The 19507-nt window shown below is 43.1% G+C and overlaps 1 long non-coding RNA gene across 1 annotated transcript in view; it reads right to left on the bottom strand.

Moving 5' to 3' along the window:
- Positions 1 to 19507, bottom strand: part of LOC308691079 — a 28911-nt gene that overhangs the window by 3771 nt on the left and 5633 nt on the right. The window lies entirely within an intron of this gene.

Raw genomic sequence — 19507 nt, 5'->3', positions numbered from 1 at the left:
ATGTATATTCCTCATACATAATATCGACCAATCAATCAAACAAATGGGTCAATAAAACAGCTGGAGAACAATTATGTAGTCACATAACATTTACCTCAGGAAAGCCATTTGATGACCATAATATAGGCTATAGAACGTTAGTTGGCTAGAAAAAAGAGCTATAGAGAGTATTTTGCTAAATATGTGTACTATATTCGGCTACATATTTATTATATTTTACTTGTATCATTAAATAAGTAGTTGTTATTATAATAGAAAAAAACGCATTATATATCTCTCTGTATGTTTACAGCATTAGGTGAGTTTTTTTCTTAAGAAAAATGAATAGGCCTACCTATCTTGTGTAGCCTACGTAATATTTATTTAAATGAGTCAATATTAAATCAAATCACAATAATTGAATTGAATTGAAAACCAGAAATTGTACCATATAGCCTAAACATTGTAACATGTTGTCACTAAGCCTAATAAAATTCAGTTTAGTTACTAAAATGTTTTGACAATCACAATACAATGTGATGCAATATTTTTTTTAGACCCCGAGATTGCGTGTTTATGTATATGTGACTGTGTGTGTTTGGGTGTGGATGGAATCACACGGAGAGCAGGTGGATGGTTACTCAAGATCTTTACTGAGCCTGGAACAGACAGACTGGGACAAACAGGACCAAAAGCTGGTTAAAGGACAGTGCATCACGCATCAATGTTGCTCATAGATCAGCAGCGAGAGATGTGAAACTCTGCTGAATATACATTTTTACTAAGTGATCGTATAGTGGAATTAATCTCAAAATAAAACATACATTGAAGAAATAAAATATACATCACTTTCTCTGTTCTCATTTCTCATAAATTCACATAAATGCAGAGAACTGAATTTAAGCAACCATCATTTTGTATATTTTTGTATAAAATGGAATACAGAAATAAAAGAACAGCCACCTAAAATGGCGCAGTTACACAGTTCAGCACGTGCGAGCACGTGAGAGCACATAGCACATGTGATAATGCTAACACACTCAGTTCGACTAATATATTCTTACACAAAACATGAAAAATCCGAATATAAAACATACCTGGGACAAACAGGACCAAAAGCTGGTTAAAGGACAGTGCATCACGCATCAATGTTGCTCATAGATCTTAAATGAAATCAGAGATTCGGAGCTCACAAGCAGGTTAAAACACACACACTCTCATCACATTTCATCATCGCAAATAACATATTTGACTCGACTGACAGAACTAGGGACTGACAGGCACATGAAGTAAACTTGTGTGTAGTTTAAAAGTCTAACCTTACACTTGAAAACAATCTAAACTCAGTTTTTATGACGCAGCGCTTATTGATGCGACTTACCAGCAGCGAGAGATGTGAAACTCTGCTGGTGGTGACGTAGCTCCGCCCTTAATATCACGCGAGCAAATGCAAGGGACGCAACAGCCAATGTCGAGTTTTCCCAATTAATGCATGAATTTAACAGCATTATTTAAACTCCGTTACATACACCCCCCTTAAATTCTGCTAAATTGGGCTAGAACCGGAATATGTAACAAACTAAATATACAGTAAAGATAGCAGAGAAAAAAAATGAAAATAGAAATAGGTGCGAGTAAAAGAGCTTTACAATACAGTATGTCAGAATTGATCTCTTCCCCAGGAAGTATGAAAGAATGGAATGGTACCAGGTTCCACACTTAACACAGACTATAGGAGGTGCAGTCTACACACTCCTAGTGGTTACAAATGTATCTCTGCTCTTCAAATATCTTTTGATGCAAACAACAAACTTCTCAGACTCTTTCTCAGAAAAAAAAAACTCACTTCAAAAGTCATACTCTTAACATCACAGTCGACTCTTAGATATGAATCATCATTTAGACTCAGTCATTCTAAACAAAAATGTTCCTTAACAACTCCACTACAAAGTTAGTTCCTTGAAAAATAACTTGTGCATCACTGTGCGAATCACTTTCCACAATTTTCTGACTATCAATTTCACAAATAAGTCTATTAGGGGGCTTAACTGATCTCCCTAATCGTGTAGTGATGTGGCCTGTATATGTACTTGTGGGCTGTTTGCAAATGACAGGGGCAAGTCTGTTATCAGGTTCTTGCAAACAACTGGGGTACTCATTTGGCTTGGTTGCAGGTAAACTCTTTACACTCTCAGCAGGTTCAGGAACATGCTCAGGTTCTGCACTGTACTGATCATTGCCAGAGCACTCAGGAGTCATCTCATCAGGAATGTCTGAAACTCCACAAGTGGCATCTTGCATTTCGTCACCGTCATGTGTTCCACCCATCTGCATTAACCATTCTGATGTTTTTGAAACAGGATCAGGATCATCCATCAGAGCGGAATCGAGAGCACTGCCACGGGTAGCACCAGTGGAATCTGATCGAACGGATTCTTCCTCACCATCATCCCAGAATAAAAAATTAACTGGAAGCAACAGATTTCTGTGCACCACTTTTTCTTTGCCAGTCTGAACATCCGTAATCCTGTACACATTAATCTCTGGTCTCACTGATTGAACCTCATACAAAACAGAGTCCCACTTGTCCGCAACTTTCCTCTTGCCTTTCTCTCCACGGTTAGCCAGCAAAACTCTATCTCCCACTGCTAAGGGTGAACCTCTGACCTTCCGATTGTAAAGAATGGCATGGCGGTTCTGCTCTTTTAGACTGTGTTTCCGGGCAATTTCTGCAGCTGTGCTCAGATCTCTTCTCAGTGCAGTGACAAACTCATGGTGGCTGACCACCCTCTCATCGCAAAGGACATGCTGAAACATGATGTCGATCGGCAGCCTCGGAATACGCCCAAACATAAGATAAAAAGGAGCGAACCCGGTTGTTTCATGCACAGTACAATTGTAACTGAAGGTTAACATTCTTAGAAGCTGTGGCCACCTCGCCTTGGATTTCACTGGGAGAGCTCTTATCATATTGCCCAATGTCCTATTGAAACGTTCTGCCAGACCGTTACCCATAGGGTGGTATGGTGTGGTGTGTGATTTTTGAACACCAGCCATCTCAAGCAAGTTCTTAATGATTTTGCTTTCAAAATTTGCACCCTGGTCCGAATGTATTCTCTTTGGAAATCCATAAATGCAGAAGAGGTCATTAAAAAGGCGATGGGCAACTTGCTTAGCCGACTGGTTGTGACAGGGAAAGGCGTGTGCCATCTTAGAAAAGTGATCCGTCACTACTAGGACATCGACGACCTTCCCTGAAGTCTGTTCAGCACTCCAAAAGTCAATACATACTAATTCCATAGGCTCAGAGGTGCGAATATGTTCAAGGGGCGCACGAGCATTTGGCTCTGGTGTTTTTCCGACAACACACCTCTGGCAGTTTTTCACATAAAGCTTGATGTCTTTACTCATTCCTGGCCAAAAGAACCTTTCAGCTGCAAGGGAGAGAGTTCTTGCACCACCTTGATGTCCAGCTGAGTCATGAACACCACGGAGAACATCATGCTTCAGGGAATCTGGTACAACGTATTGAAAGAGTTTCTTATTCATCAGTCGATCTTTCTTCACTCTGTACAGCACACGATTACGAATCTTTAGCTTTTTCCAGTGCTTCAAAAGGTTTGTCACAGAGCTAGACTCCTTCGCTTTCTCACTCTTTGAAGGACGTTTATGTCTCAGAACATAGTTGATGACTCTACCGACTATGTTGTCCTGCTCTTGGAGATTTGCAAGTCTGGAAAACGGGATTGCAACAGATGGATCTTCATCAGGGAGCTGGAGTGACGTTGGACTTGTCACGGGCAATGGACTAACTCCACCATCGCAGTGAGCACCCAGAAAAGCAGAAACTTCAGCAGCATCAATAGATCCAGGACATGAGTCATTCACATCATCCTGCAACTCGTTCTCGGTTTCGTCGTCACTGGTAGCCTGCACATTCTGACAGTTGTTAGTGACACGGAAGGCATCTTGCACGGTTCCAGTAACCACACCATTCACCTCATCCAAGAGAGAAATGTATGGTTCTTTCAACAGACGATGGCTGACACAAGACTTGACAAAGGGCTCTCTGCTCAAGGCATCTGCAACAACGTTCTTCGTGCCTGGCACATACTTCAGGTCAAAGTCGTAAGCAGCGAGCTTCGCCACCCATCGCTGTTCACACGCATCCAATCTGGGTTTGGTTAGAATATAGGTCAAGGGGTTATTATCAGACCATGCAGTGAAAGGTCTCCCTTTTAGCCAGTGGCTAAACTTGTCAGAAACGGCCCACTTTAAAGCCAGAAATTCGAGTCTATGTGCTGGGTAGTTCATCTGAGACTTGGAGAGCGTTTTGCTGGCAAAAGCGACTGGACGTGCAATTTTCTCCCCAGGGGGCACTTGAGATAACACAGCTCCTATGCCATCAAATGAAGCATCAACAGAGAGAATAAAGGGATGACTGAAATCTGGGTGTGCTAAAGTAACACTGAGCAGTAAGTCTTGCTTTAAAGTTTCAAAAGCAGTACGACATTCACTAGTCCAATCCTCTGGTGAAAGCTTCACGACACTGAGTGGCTTCCTCATCCGACCACACTTCCTCTGAGCTCTTTTCTGTGACTGACCTGATAGGAGACTAAAAAGAGGTTTCGCCTTAGCAGAGCAGTCTATAATGAAATGCTGATAATACAAAATCATACCCAGGAAAGACCTGATCTTCTTTTGAGAAGGAGTTATACTATCTGCTTCCATGAGGTCAGAAATCTGGATGTCACTGATCACCTTCACCTTTTCTGGGTCGGTCTGGACACCATTCCCAGTGACAATGTGTCCCAAGAACCTGACAGATCTCCTGAGGAACATACACTTCTTTGGCGCTAGCTTTAAGTTGTGCTTAGACAGGCGTGAGAAAACAAGTTCCAGTCGGTCAAGAGCTACTTGCTCACTTGGAGCAAAAAGCATCAGATCGTCCAAGTAGCAGAGAAGGCTTGTGAAATTTTCATCCCCGAAAATGGACATCATCATCCTCATAAAGGTTGCTGGACTGTTGGTCAAACCCTGAGGTAGACGATTGTACTCGTGGAGGCCGAAAGGAGAGGAAAAGGCAGTGTACTTCTTATGCTCTTCAAACAAGGGGACATTATAAAAGCCAGAAGTCAAGTCCATAGTTGAAAAGAAACCGTTACCTCCCAAAGCTGCGAGTGCATCCGCTTGATGTGGGAGTGGGTGAGCGTCCTTCACTGTCTTCGCATTCAGCCATCTAAAATCTGTACAAATACGAAGGTCACCATTCTTTTTCCACACTAAAACTAGCGGCGATGCATATTCACTCTGAGACTTCCTTATAATGCCTTTTACTTCCATCTCACTCAAGGCAGTGCGCAGCTTATCATAGTGGCTGGGGGCTACACGTCGGTAAGGGAGTCGAAACGGCTTCTCGTCCACCAAGTGGATTTTGTGGACAAAGTCAGTGGCTTCTCCACAATCCATTTTCCCACGTGAAAAGGTTGACTCATACTTTTCAATGAGGTTCAGAAGTCTATCTTTCCACTCCTCTGACACTTCACAAACATCCAGATTCAAATCCTGCAGTTCTAATATATCCAGCACGTTTCTCCTTTCATCACTGGTCCGTACATGATTTACAGGACTTGCAGCACACTGAACGTTACTCTTCAGGGACTCGGGTGTAGACAACTCTTCCACAGCAATACAAGTAAAAACATCCACAATCTTTGTGTTTTTCTTAAGAATGATTACTTTGTCTGTAGGGTTCATTATTTTGAACGGCACCCATCTACTGCCCCACATAGGTGTGATGACTCTCCCTATGATCACGTTCCTTGGACGGCACTTACAGAGGGTTGGCTCAACAATGACTGTGCTCCCCACAGAAACAGCTGTTGACTCAGGAAGCTGAGCCCAAGCGAGATGTTCATGGTGCGGTTCTAGAGTTATTTTCTCCTTCAACTTAGCAGTGCCCACTCTATCAGGTATGTCTTCACCCTTCCATCGTTCCACATTTGAAAGTAGAGACAGGAATTGGTGACATTCAACATCTTCAGAGTTAACCGGGCTGGACACGAGTCTCCAGTATCCGTCGGTCTCTTTCATTTTTTGAATCAGCCACTTGATAGCATTGATCCCAGGATCAAATCGTCGGTTTGCCCTGGAACCACTAAAACTGGAACAACCATCTTGCAGGCATAAACTGAGAGCTCAAGCTCATACATCACTTTCGGTGTAACACGCTGTCCACCACAACCAATTATGACAACATCACTGGCAGGGAAATTTCGTAAATCAGGCTTGTACTGTAACAAGAGACGTTCAGCAGCTTCACTCATCGTGCATGCCATGGAGCCACTGTCAACCATAGCTCTCAGCTGAAGGTCGCCCCATACTGTTGCCGGTGTGTAAAACAGACTATCAATTCGCTGTACTCTGTGCGTGTTCTGAAAAATTAAAGTTTTCCCTGCAGGCTCAACAGAACTAGAAAGACTATAAACGGAGGTTGGATCATTCATACAACACTGGTTTGGAGGAATAAACTCACGATCTACACGGTCCTCCTTTAAGTGCAGATCTTCTAGTTTCCCAGCCCTTGAAAAGACGGAGACTTCACTCTCTCAGGACAGACAAAGCGGGAATGGTCAGGAGAGTGACACTGGAAGCACAACTTTTTCTCAAGACAATGCGTGAGGCCAGAATGATCAGGGCTCGAACAGACAGTGCATGGCAAGTCATTGAGGCCTTTTACTCGAGGCAGGCTTCCTTTGGGCTTCACACGTGAACTTGGCTCTTTCCTGGCAGACTCTTTTAACAGGACTTTTTCCAACAAGCTCATGACTCGCTCCAATGCAGACGCTTCCAGGGACCTGGACTGCTGGGCATCAGGAGAAGCTGAAAGTGCTGCAGACGACAGTTCCACCTCAGTTCTGTTCACAGGAATTTTAGTGGGTGCTGCCTTCCTTACTGCTGGTACAAGACTGGAATCAGAGTGATATTCGTTCAAAATATCTTGAACTTCTCGCACAGACCATGCGGCAATTGTTTTAGATCGAAAGGTGATGGCAAGCTCTTTACACGGACAGTGTCTGATGAACATGCGCGTTACCTCTGTTCCTGGACAATCCAGTACTTTACCCTGTTCTTTCAAGCGCTCAGCAGCGACGTCAACTGCACGGTTTAGCCTGATCCAGTACTCATAAGCATCTTCATCTGGTCTGGGTAAGGTGGTATAAAAGTCAGCCAGTGGGAGAGGAGAACAAGGAGCAGCTTCGAAGTGTTTCCTGAGAATACTAATGATTGCATCAGGGTTATGCACAATGTCAATGTCACAGTTTCTTATGCCAAACTTGACCACATCCCTTGCTTTGCCTCTTAGATGGGCTATAATCTCCTCCGCTTGATTCTCTTTCCTCAAATTATTGCGTTTTATATAGTCTCTCATGATATCTATCCACTCATTTAAGTCAACAGCATCAGAAACTTCTCCCCTGAAGCTAGGAGGTTCTCTCACATTTCTGCAAAAGGACAACTGGCTTTGTATCAGGTCCAGCATTTGTGAAGCTGATCCATCTGCAGTCACATTTTTGGAAGAATTGTCAACTGAATGTGCGTCAACTTTACGTGTTGGGCTTAGTCTGGTGACAATGCTATCAGCAATTTGCTGACCAACTTGGCTGATTATGTCAGTCATTGCAGTGATTACATTTGGTGGCTGTGAATTAGGGTATGGAGTAGACGAAAACACACCCTGCTGCCCTCTTGAAGCATCTGATTCATAACTTGTGGATGGGCCCTCACAAACTAATGGATCTGAATTTGAAGTGTTACTGTCTATAGCTACATGAGCTTCACTCTGTACACCAGGCCCACTGAACTGTAATGTCTTTGGCACCTTCAATAAACCCCACCCTCTACCTTTACTACCACAGACTGGAGTGTGATAATTATCAAAACCACTCATAATGAATATCAGTACTTGTAAAAAAAATGAATACAATAAATCAAAACATAAAATGTGCTGTTGTCTCTATAGCAAATTGTCCTTGGCAAATGTTGCAAACTGTTTGAGTGCAGTCACTGAATGAAAAAAATAGTCTCTTTTTTTTTTTTTTTAGTTCTTCAAAAAAAAAAACTGTTCCTGAGCAAAATTATGTCCACCTGACTCCAGCGGAAGCTTTAAGAAGAACCCTCGGCCGCTTCAGGAAACATCTTGTGACATCAATGTGACTGTGTGTGTTTGGGTGTGGATGGAATCACACGGAGAGCAGGTGGATGGTTACTCAAGATCTTTACTGAGCCTGGAACAGACAGACTGGGACAAACAGGACCAAAAGCTGGTTAAAGGACAGTGCATCACGCATCAATGTTGCTCATAGATCAGCAGCGAGAGATGTGAAACTCTGCTGAATATACATTTTTACTAAGTGATCGTATAGTGGAATTAATCTCAAAATAAAACATACATTGAAGAAATAAAATATACATCACTTTCTCTGTTCTCATTTCTCATAAATTCACATAAATGCAGAGAACTGAATTTAAGCAACCATCATTTTGTATATTTTTGTATAAAATGGAATACAGAAATAAAAGAACAGCCACCTAAAATGGCGCAGTTACACAGTTCAGCACGTGCGAGCACGTGAGAGCACATAGCACATGTGATAATGCTAACACACTCAGTTCGACTAATATATTCTTACACAAAACATGAAAAATCCGAATATAAAACATACCTGGGACAAACAGGACCAAAAGCTGGTTAAAGGACAGTGCATCACGCATCAATGTTGCTCATAGATCTTAAATGAAATCAGAGATTCGGAGCTCACAAGCAGGTTAAAACACACACACACACTCTCATCACATTTCATCATCGCAAATAACATATTTGACTCGACTGACAGAACTAGGGACTGACAGGCACATGAAGTAAACTTGTGTGTAGTTTAAAAGTCTAACCTTACACTTGAAAACAATCTAAACTCAGTTTTTATGACGCAGCGCTTATTGATGCGACTTACCAGCAGCGAGAGATGTGAAACTCTGCTGGTGGTGACGTAGCTCCGCCCTTAATATCACGCGAGCAAATGCAAGGGACGCAACAGCCAATGTCGAGTTTTCCCAATTAATGCATGAATTTAACAGCATTATTTAAACTCCGTTACATATATACCTAAAAAAAGTAATAGTATGTGCATGTCTGTCTGTGTGTGTGTGTGTGTGTGTGTGTTTGTGTATGTGTGTGTCTGTGTGTGTGTGTGTGTGTGTGTGTGTCTGTGCGTGTATGTATGTGTGCGTACATGTGTGCGCGTGTGTCTGTGCATGTGGATTTGTATGTGTGTGTATGGGTGTGTGTCTGTGCGTGTGGATGTCAGTGTGTGTGCATGCTTGCGTTTGTTTGTATTCCTGCATGTGTGTGTGTGACAGTATCATCCTAAACCAGCAACCCTTCGCTCAACAGCACCATCTACAGGCCGATGAGTGTACAGTCACTAAATGTGCACATAAATGAATTTATTTTATGCCACGGTTCAGGTAGTTATTTAGGAAAAACTGCATTTTTTTGGGTTTGGGGGGGCCCAGCGCGGGGGGGGGAGTGGCCCCCGGGGACCAAACGAAATTTTTCCTTAGAAGTGTAGTGGGGCTACATGCCCACCAAATTTCATGTTCCCCGGTGCTTCGGTGTCCCTGGTATCGTTGACGAAAAATTTACGGGGGCCCCAGCGCGCGGGGGGGAAGTGGCCCCCGGGGACCAAGCGAAATTTTTCCGTAAAAGTCTAGTAGACCAACATACCATAAAAATTTCTTCATCCTCGGTGCCACGGTTCAGGTAGTTATTTAGGAAAAACTGCATTTTTTGGGGTTTGGGGGGGCCCAGCGCGGGGGGGGGGGGGAGTGGCCCCCGGGGACCAAACGAAATTTTTCCTTAGAAGTCTAGTGGGGCTACATGCCCACCAAATTTCATGTTCCCCGGTGCTTCGGTGTCCCTGGTATCGTTGACGAAAAATTCAGTAAGGTGACGAAAAAAAAAAAAAAAAAACTTTGACAATCCCTATATGACCGCTTTCGCTAGCTACGCTAGCGGCGGTCATAATTATCCTTAGAAACCGTTACAGATCAAGTTCTACGTGTAGCCCTGCACAAAATTACTATAAGTTACAGAGCATAAAAGATCATTAACAGATGTAATAACAGTGTAAAATAAAAAAAGTTCATAAATAGAGTTCATGATAGTTAAAAAATGGTTAAAATGGTGTGCTGGTTAAAAGCATAAATATAATATGTACAGTTTAATAAATAAGACTATTTACAGTTAAATATAAATTCATATAAAAATCTTTAAGTTCATCTGCGAGAAAAGTAGAGAAGAAGAAGCTGTGTTTATCTGTGTAACCTAACCTGTTACCTGTCACATGTCAATCATTTAATTCCTGTTTTGCTTTTGGATGTGTTAATACGTGAGCCAATCAGAGTAACATCACCGTGTAAGGGGCGGGATTAGTGGGACAGGTTTGTGTGAGGAGTACTGAGCACGCATGAGAAAAGTCAGACAGACGCTATCGAACAGAGAGCTAATGAAGGAGGCATCGTGGTGTGGGAAGCATTAATGTTTTGTTATGAAGGTCGACTACTCGTGGTCCTGACATTAACTTTGGTGTGACCTGCAAGAGGTGAATATGATTGTGTATGCCTGTAATGTTGTGCTATATCGAACTGTTATAGTTAAGAGACTGGATGTATAACGTGGTTAGCGACATGCTAGCTAGCGGTAGCATTCTGTGCCAATGTGCTCATATGTAGTAGTTTTAGCATTGTGATATCTCTGTAGTTAAAGCAAAGCTAACGCTAACGCTAATTCAATAAGAGATAGTGTTTGATAATGTGGCTCAATTCAGATAATATGCTCTAAGGAGACGGACGTTGGTGAGAGAGAGAAAGACAGAGACGGGTTTCCAACCGAAGGCCCTGCTGTTTCTGCCCTGCTGTTCTGCCGTGACTGCTGCTGTGCCGTGACTTTCTGTGCTGTGTTTCTTCCTTTGCCATTACCATCGCCATTACCTGTGCCATTACCATCGCCATTACCTGTGCCATTACCATCGCCATTACCATTGCCTTTGCTGTACTGTCTTAACCTGGATTCGTGAGTACTAACATTCACATTGCACGTGCTTTTTGTTTATGCTCAGTTCTGAGTGAAGCGGCCATTCCAGTTTTTAGGCCCCACCGCACACAAAGTGTCATCGAACAGGCCTGCAACGGGGGTGGACATTTTCAGAGGAAATAAATAATTATTTAATTTCAATATAACCACAGAAAGGTTTTCCTTTTGGAAAGTGAAGCTTTATTTGCTTGTAAGATTTACTTTCACTTCTTTTTCCGTACCCTTGTGATTTGTTTTATTTTATTCTAAGATACATTTTATTTTTTATTTTATTTCATGTTGTAAATAAATACTGTTGAATATTTTTGCATCTAAAATACAGTTGTGGTGGTCATTATAAGAACAGCAAAGAGTATTACAAATATACATTTATTAAGTAACATACAAAAAAAAGTTGTATTTCCCTACAACGAGCCCAGGCCCAGTCTCATTGTATTAACCACTCCAGCTTTATTTTCTAATTACATGGGACCTGGGTTACATAAAATGGAGGCACCGCTGGGATTATTTAATATAAACGGGAATTTATAAACCTAGAGTACAAGTCATTAGACCCCACAACTTTAGAGCAGTAGTAGTATAGAGCATTCGTATAAAAAAAAATAACGTGCTAACAGTAACTAAAAGCAATTTAAGTAAAGTACAGCAATGGAAAGCCAAACAAGTAGTTCATCACAACGTGAGCTAATTAACTGGTGCAAAGGAGAATCATTAGATTTAAAGCATGCCCTCCTTTTACATGGAGTGCCAGAAGGTGTCTCAAGAGAAGACATTGAAGAAACAGCAGGGACCATCAAAGCATTGGGAAAAGTTAAAGTGAGAGGCAAAATGTTTCACCCTCAACAACAATCAGTCATGGTGCTATGTGAGTGTCGTGAAGAGATTGACCCCTCTAGAATCCCATCTGAGATAATGCCTATAAGTGAAGGAAGTGGTTGGAAAACTGTCTATTACACAGAGCCTCAGCTTGATAACTTTGAAGAGAAGCTACTTACCTTTTTGCAGAGCGAAGGGAGAACCTTAGAGGACATACAAGGTCTATGTTCCCCCACCAAAGAGGGTAACAGCAACCCTGAAGACATCATCCGTGCGGTCGGTGATGTTATGAGCAGAACAAACAAACAACCTGACAATCATCCATACAGACGTCTGCGGACATTCTCCGGGGTCAGTCCCACCCCAACTGGAGAAGAGACCTTAGACAACTGGCTGGAGCAAGCAACACTTTTAGTGGAGGAAGGTGAGTGCTCTGACAAAGAGAAACGACGTCGTATACTGGAAAGTCTCAAAGGGCCCGCCTTTGAAATCATTCAAGCTGTGCGCCTGACTCAACCTGATGCTAGCCCACGTGAGTACATAAAGGCTATAGAGAGCATTTTTGGTACAGTAGAGTCCCCAGAAGAACTATACTTGTCTTTTAGAGCCCTCCACCAACAGCCTGGTGAGCGTCTGTCTGAGTTCCTGCGAAGAGTAGAAAAATCCCTTGTCAAAGTAGTACAGGGAGGTGGTTTACCTGTTAGCGCTGCCAATAGCGCTCGTTTAGAGCAGCTTCTTAGAGGGTCTACTTCTGAACTCATGTTGCTTCAGTTGAAAATTAGGGAGCGGAGTAGTAATCCCCCTACATTCTTGAACCTGTTAAGAGAAGTGATGGAAGAGGAGGTTCGCCAGTCAGCCAGACAAAGCCATGTGTCACACATGCGTCCTCAGCGTGTACGCACTGTCCAAGCTGAAAAGGAGAAAGAACCTGAATCAGTCTCTAGGAGTGAACTGCAAGCTCAGATTCGAGAATTGAGAGCGCAGCTAGAGCAGAGCAGCAACCTACCACCTCAGCCAACCTCTGATGAATCCTTTCAAGGTCTGAAAGAGAAACAAAAACAGAAAAATGAGTCACAGAGTGAATTGCAATTGCTAAGGAAACAAGTGAAAGCCCTAGAAAATAAAATGAGTGTAATGGCAGTGAAATACACATTGGACCCTCCACGAGAACACACACCCCAGCCTCACCGATACAAAGCAGCTCCAGTTCACAAGCCCGCTCATTCCAAAGTTTTTCCTCCCCGACAAGACAAGGATGAGTTTTTCTGTTATCGGTGTGGGGAAAATGGCCACATAGCCACCAGATGTACTGCCCCTGAGAATCTCCAGAAAGTGATTAGAAAGCTCATACGCTTGGTGCGAGTTTCCCCTTTACCAAACAAAGAGAACCCAAATCCTGCAGCTGAAGAGCAGCATGTAGCTAGAACCAATAAGGTTGAAGTCCCAGAACCTAACACTGACTTACCTGAAGGTCTCGTAGGTCCATCATTTATTCATACCATCAAAGTTAATGATGTGGTCTGCGATGCTCTCATCGACAGTGGGTCTAACGTGACTATTATTTTTGAAAGCTGGTATAACAAACACTTACCTGATGTCCCGATAAAACCCCTCTCTGGACTTGGACTCTGGGGCCTTTCAGACACTGAGTTTCCTTACAAAGGATATGTTGTGGTTGAGATGGAGTTCACTGAAGAGATCACTGGTGTATCGGGACGAGTAGAAGTGCTTGCTTTAATCTGCCCTGAGCCAAGAAACCAGCAACAAGTCCCTGTATTGGTTGGCACAAATACATCTCTGTTTCGCCGCTTATGGGAGATGGTGAAGACAAAAGGTGACGAGAACACTGTGCACTCAATGAGGATTCAGTCTGTTTACGCCCCTGTCAAAGCACAAGAACAGTTTGCAAAAGATGAAGTCTTGGGACAGATAAAGTGGAATGGACCCGGTTTACTCTCCATTGCTCCAGGTGTAAAGTACTATGCAACGTGCAAAGTGGAAAGACAGAGTGCCCCGTCCAAAGACCTTGTACTGATTGATGCACCCATTGAACAGTTGCTCCCCGCCGGTCTGCTGGTACAGCCTGATGTGCTCTCAGACGCCAAAATAGACAATAACAGTTTCACTGTCCTCATTCAGAATGAGTCCAAAAGGACAACTTCCATCCCAGTTGGGACCATCGTTGCTGAGATGTATGCTGTGGACACAGTTACCCCAGTTCGGCTCTCCGACCTCCCAGCTGAAACCTTAGACCCAAGTCTTTTCAATTTCGGGGACTCTCCCATTCCCGAAGAGTGGAAAAGTCGGTTTCAGCAGAAGTTGGCTGAGAGGCGGAATGTTTTCTCACTGCATGAGTGGGATGTTGGTCGTGCCAAGGGTGTTGAACACCACATACGCCTGCATGACCCCAGACCCTTCAGGGAGAGGTCAAGGAGACTAGCCCCTGCAGACATAGATGACGTGCGGCGACACATACAACAACTACTGGCCACTGGCATTATCACTGAGTCCCGTAGCCCATACGCCTCACCGATAGTTGTAGTCCGCAAAAAGAATGGGAAGATAAGAATCTGTATTGATTACAGAACACTGAACAACCGCACCACACCAGACCAGTACACAATGCCACGCATTGACGACGCCTTGGATTCTCTATCAGGCAGCCAATGGTTCTCAGTTCTGGATTTGCGCAGTGGTTACTACCAGATAGAGATGGCTCCGGAGGACAAAGAGAAGACAGCGTTCATTTGCCCTCTCGGTTTCTATCAATTTGAGCGTATGCCACAAGGAATCACCGGAGCGCCAGCAACATTCCAGCGCTTAATGGAAAAGGCTGTAGGCGATATGCATCTTCTGGAAGCTCTCGTGTACTTGGATGATATCATCATTTTCGGCAAGACACTTGAGGAGCACGAGCAACGTCTTCTCAAAGTGTTGGACAGACTAGAGGAGGTCGGATTGAAAGTTTCAATTGACAAATGCCAATTCTGTCAGCCCAAGGTCAAGTATGTGGGTCACATTGTTTCTGCTAACGGAATAGCTACGGATCCAGACAAAGTGGAGGTAGTAAAACATTGGAAAGAGCCCACTCACCTGAAACCGCTGAAGTCCTTCCTCGGATTTTGCAGTTATTATCGGAGGTTCATTGCAAACTACTCTGCCATTGTCCGTCCCCTCTCCGAGCTCACCAAGGGTTACGCCCCCACTTGGAAAGACCCCAAGACTAAAAAAAGTGTTGACCCAAGTAAAGTCTATTTCAAGCCATCAGAGCCGTTCGGAGAACGGTGGACTAAGACCTGCCAGGATGCTTTTGAGCGTATTCGTGACTGTTTGATCAATGCCCCAGTGCTAGCTTTCGCTGACCCCACAAAACCGTACATCTTACATGTGGACGCCAGTATGGATGGTTTAGGTGCTGTCCTGAACCAGGAATATCCTGAGGGCCTCAGGCCAGTAGCTTTTGCCAGTCGTAAGCTTAAAGACTCAGAACACAACTATCCAGTCCATCAATTGGAATTTCTGGCATTAAAATGGGCTGTCGTGGACAAGTTTCACGATTACGTGTATGGAGCAAAGTTTATAGTAAGAACTGACAATAACCCATTAACATATGTATTGACCTCCGCCAAACTCAGTGCAGTCGGACATCGTTGGCTCGCCGCCCTCGCCACCTACGATTTCACCATCCAGTATCGACCTGGGAGACACAATATTGATGCTGACTTGTTGTCCAGACAGTACTCTTCAGAGGAGACAAAAGAGTGGACTAGTGTCCCACCTGCTGGCATCAAAGCCCTCTGCAAAAGAGCCTGTGTCAGTGAAGAGGCTGATGTGCCAGACAGATTAGTTGATCAGTTGGGAGCTCCTGCCACCGCAGTACCTGAAGCTTATGTCTTTCCAGTGAACCTTAGCATGAATACAATTGACAAATTGAGCTCAAAAGACATTCAAGCATCACAAGATATGGACCCAACAATTGGACCATTAAAGAAAACACTGGAGAAGAATAAAGGCCTGACACGCTCCGAGAACGACTCACCTGAAACTGTGCTGCTCCTTCGTGAAAGCCGCAAGTTGGAGTTAAGAGGTGGATTACTCTACAGAGTAAAAGAAAAGATGTGCGGAAAACAGATCAAACAACTTGTCTTGCCCACAAGATACCGCCCAATGGTGTTAAGGTCTCTACATGATGAGTGTGGACACTTGGGAGTCGAACGCACCACCGAACTGATCAAGGACAGATTTTATTGGCCGCGAATGACAGCTGAGGTCGAGCAGTACATTCGAACCTGTGGTAGATGTATCTCCAGAAAGACGCTCCCTCAGCATGCCTCGCCCTTAAACCAAATAACAAGTAATGGCCCCTTGGATTTAGTTTGTATTGACTTTTTGCAAATAGAGCCTGACTCTAAAGGTGTTGCTAATGTGTTGGTAGTGACAGACCATTATACACGTTACGCACAAGCATTCGCTACAAAAGATCAAAAGGCTATCACAGTTGCAAGAGTATTGTGGGACAAGTATTTTGTGCACTATGGCCTACCTGCAAGGATACACTCGGATCAGGGCCGAGATTTTGAAAGCCGCCTGATAAAAGAACTCTTGTCCATGCTTGGGGTTCGGAAGTCACGAACATCTCCCTATCACCCTCAAGGGGATGCCCAACCAGAACGATTCAATCGAACACTATTAGCCATGCTTGGTACCCTGGATGCTGTACAGAAACAACATTGGAGTCAACATATCACCTACCTGGTACATGCATACAATTGCACAAAAAATGATTCCACAGGATACTCCCCTTATCATCTCATGTTCGGAAGGGAAGCAAGGTTACCCATTGACATCTGTTTTGGAATCTCACCAAATGGTGAAAGTGAAACCTCCTACCAACAGTACGTTGCCAGGATGAGGAAAGAGTTGCAAAAAGCTTATCAGTTGGCATCTGACGCTGCTACAAAGAATCACCTGAAAAATAAAGCCCGATATGATCAACGTGTGAGAGACCAACCTTTGGAGAAAGGAGACAGAATTCTCATACAGAATGTGGGTCTTAAAGGCAAACATAAACTCCAAGATCGATGGAAATCAATACCCTATGTTGTTGTGGAGAAGTTGCCCAACCTGCCTGTTTATAAGGTCAAACCGGAGCATGGTTCAGGTGTGATGAAAACTCTCCATCGAGATCAACTGTTGCCCATCGGTTACCTGGTCAGGATGTTTAACCCATCAGATGATGCAAGCTCTGTTCGGAGACCTGTAACAAGAACTCAACGTGCTCAGAAACGTCAACCAACTAAGTCTGAAGAAAGTGACACAGAGTCATCAGGTTCTGAGTTTGAAACTGTCCACAAACCTCCCGATTTTGATATGGATGAGGTCCGGAGACGGATAAACATAAATCACTCTGTGGAGAATGATGAGAGTGAAAACTCTGAGGAGGAAAGCTGTGAAGTTACAGAAACTCAACAACTTACAGAAACAGAGTATGAGGAACCGCTTGAAGGTGCTGCACTTCCTCTGTCACACTCTGATATCCAAGAGACAAATACTGAATCTGTGGAAGAGGATTCTCAAGATTCAGAAGAGGGAGCAAGCTCACCTCTCTTACAAAGAAACAGACGTAATATAGCTGCTGAAAGTGCAAAAAGTGAAAGGTCTTCTACAGTCCGGACATCCCTGAGAAAACCAAAGCCACCTATGAGATTTACTTATGAGAAACCTGGTCATCCATCTTTTGAACCAGTTACCATCATGCACCATGGCATGGTCATCCAACTCAAGTTAAACCCTTCAGACCAAGACAACGAACCAAGGAAAAAGTCCAAAACATCCAAAAGGTATATGGAGGAGGATAAAAGGAATCACCCTTCCAAGTTGAAGAGGGACAAAAGGTGTGATGAGGACATCTACACATTCAGAAGAGGGAGGGTGTAGCCCTGCACAAAATTACTATAAGTTACAGAGCATAAAAGATCATTAACAGATGTAATAACAGTGTAAAATAAAAAAAGTTCATAAATAGAGTTCATGATAGTTAAAAAATGGTTAAAATGGTGTGCTGGTTAAAAGCATAAATATAATATGTACAGTTTAATAAATAAGACTATTTACAGTTAAATATAAATTCATATAAAAATCTTTAAGTTCATCTGCGAGAAAAGTAGAGAAGAAGAAGCTGTGTTTATCTGTGTAACCTAACCTGTTACCTGTCACATGTCAATCATTTAATTCCTGTTTTGCTTTTGGATGTGTTAATACGTGAGCCAATCAGAGTAACATCACCGTGTAAGGGGCGGGATTAGTGGGACAGGTTTGTGTGAGGAGTACTGAGCACGCATGAGAAAAGTCAGACAGACGCTATCGAACAGAGAGCTAATGAAGGAGGCATCGTGGTGTGGGAAGCATTAATGTTTTGTTATGAAGGTCGACTACTCGTGGTCCTGACATTAACTTTGGTGTGACCTGCAAGAGGTGAATATGATTGTGTATGCCTGTAATGTTGTGCTATATCGAACTGTTATAGTTAAGAGACTGGATGTATAACGTGGTTAGCGACATGCTAGCTAGCGGTAGCATTCTGTGCCAATGTGCTCATATGTAGTAGTTTTAGCATTGTGATATCTCTGTAGTTAAAGCAAAGCTAACGCTAACGCTAATTCAATAAGAGATAGTGTTTGATAATGTGGCTCAATTCAGATAATATGCTCTAAGGAGACGGACGTTGGTGAGAGAGAGAAAGACAGAGACGGGTTTCCAACCGAAGGCCCTGCTGTTTCTGCCCTGCTGTTCTGCCGTGACTGCTGCTGTGCCGTGACTTTCTGTGCTGTGTTTCTTCCTTTGCCATTACCATCGCCATTACCTGTGCCATTACCATCGCCATTACCTGTGCCATTACCATCGCCATTACCATTGCCTTTGCTGTACTGTCTTAACCTGGATTCGTGAGTACTAACATTCACATTGCACGTGCTTTTTGTTTATGCTCAGTTCTGAGTGAAGCGGCCATTCCAGTTTTTAGGCCCCACCGCACACAAAGTGTCATCGAACAGGCCTGCAACGGGGGTGGACATTTTCAGAGGAAATAAATAATTATTTAATTTCAATATAACCACAGAAAGGTTTTCCTTTTGGAAAGTGAAGCTTTATTTGCTTGTAAGATTTACTTTCACTTCTTTTTCCGTACCCTTGTGATTTGTTTTATTTTATTCTAAGATACATTTTATTTTTTATTTTATTTCATGTTGTAAATAAATACTGTTGAATATTTTTGCATCTAAAATACAGTTGTGGTGGTCATTATAAGAACAGCAAAGAGTATTACAAATATACATTTATTAAGTAACATACAAAAAAAAGTTGTATTTCCCTACAACGAGCCCAGGCCCAGTCTCATTGTATTAACCACTCCAGCTTTATTTTCTAATTACATGGGACCTGGGTTACATAAGTATGAATCAATCTCGCTTTTGTTTGAAAGTCCAAGCTCAGCACAAATGCAGTGTTTTGCTCACTCAGCTTAATGATTTTTATTAGAAGTGCTATTTTAAATGGTAA

This window comes from Scardinius erythrophthalmus, assembly GCF_964197995.2.
Source record: "Scardinius erythrophthalmus genome assembly, chromosome: 5".
Taxonomy (NCBI): Eukaryota; Metazoa; Chordata; class Actinopteri; order Cypriniformes; family Leuciscidae; genus Scardinius; species Scardinius erythrophthalmus.
Note: the sequence above shows the minus strand (reverse complement) of the source record. Positions and strands in the feature narration are given on the sequence as shown.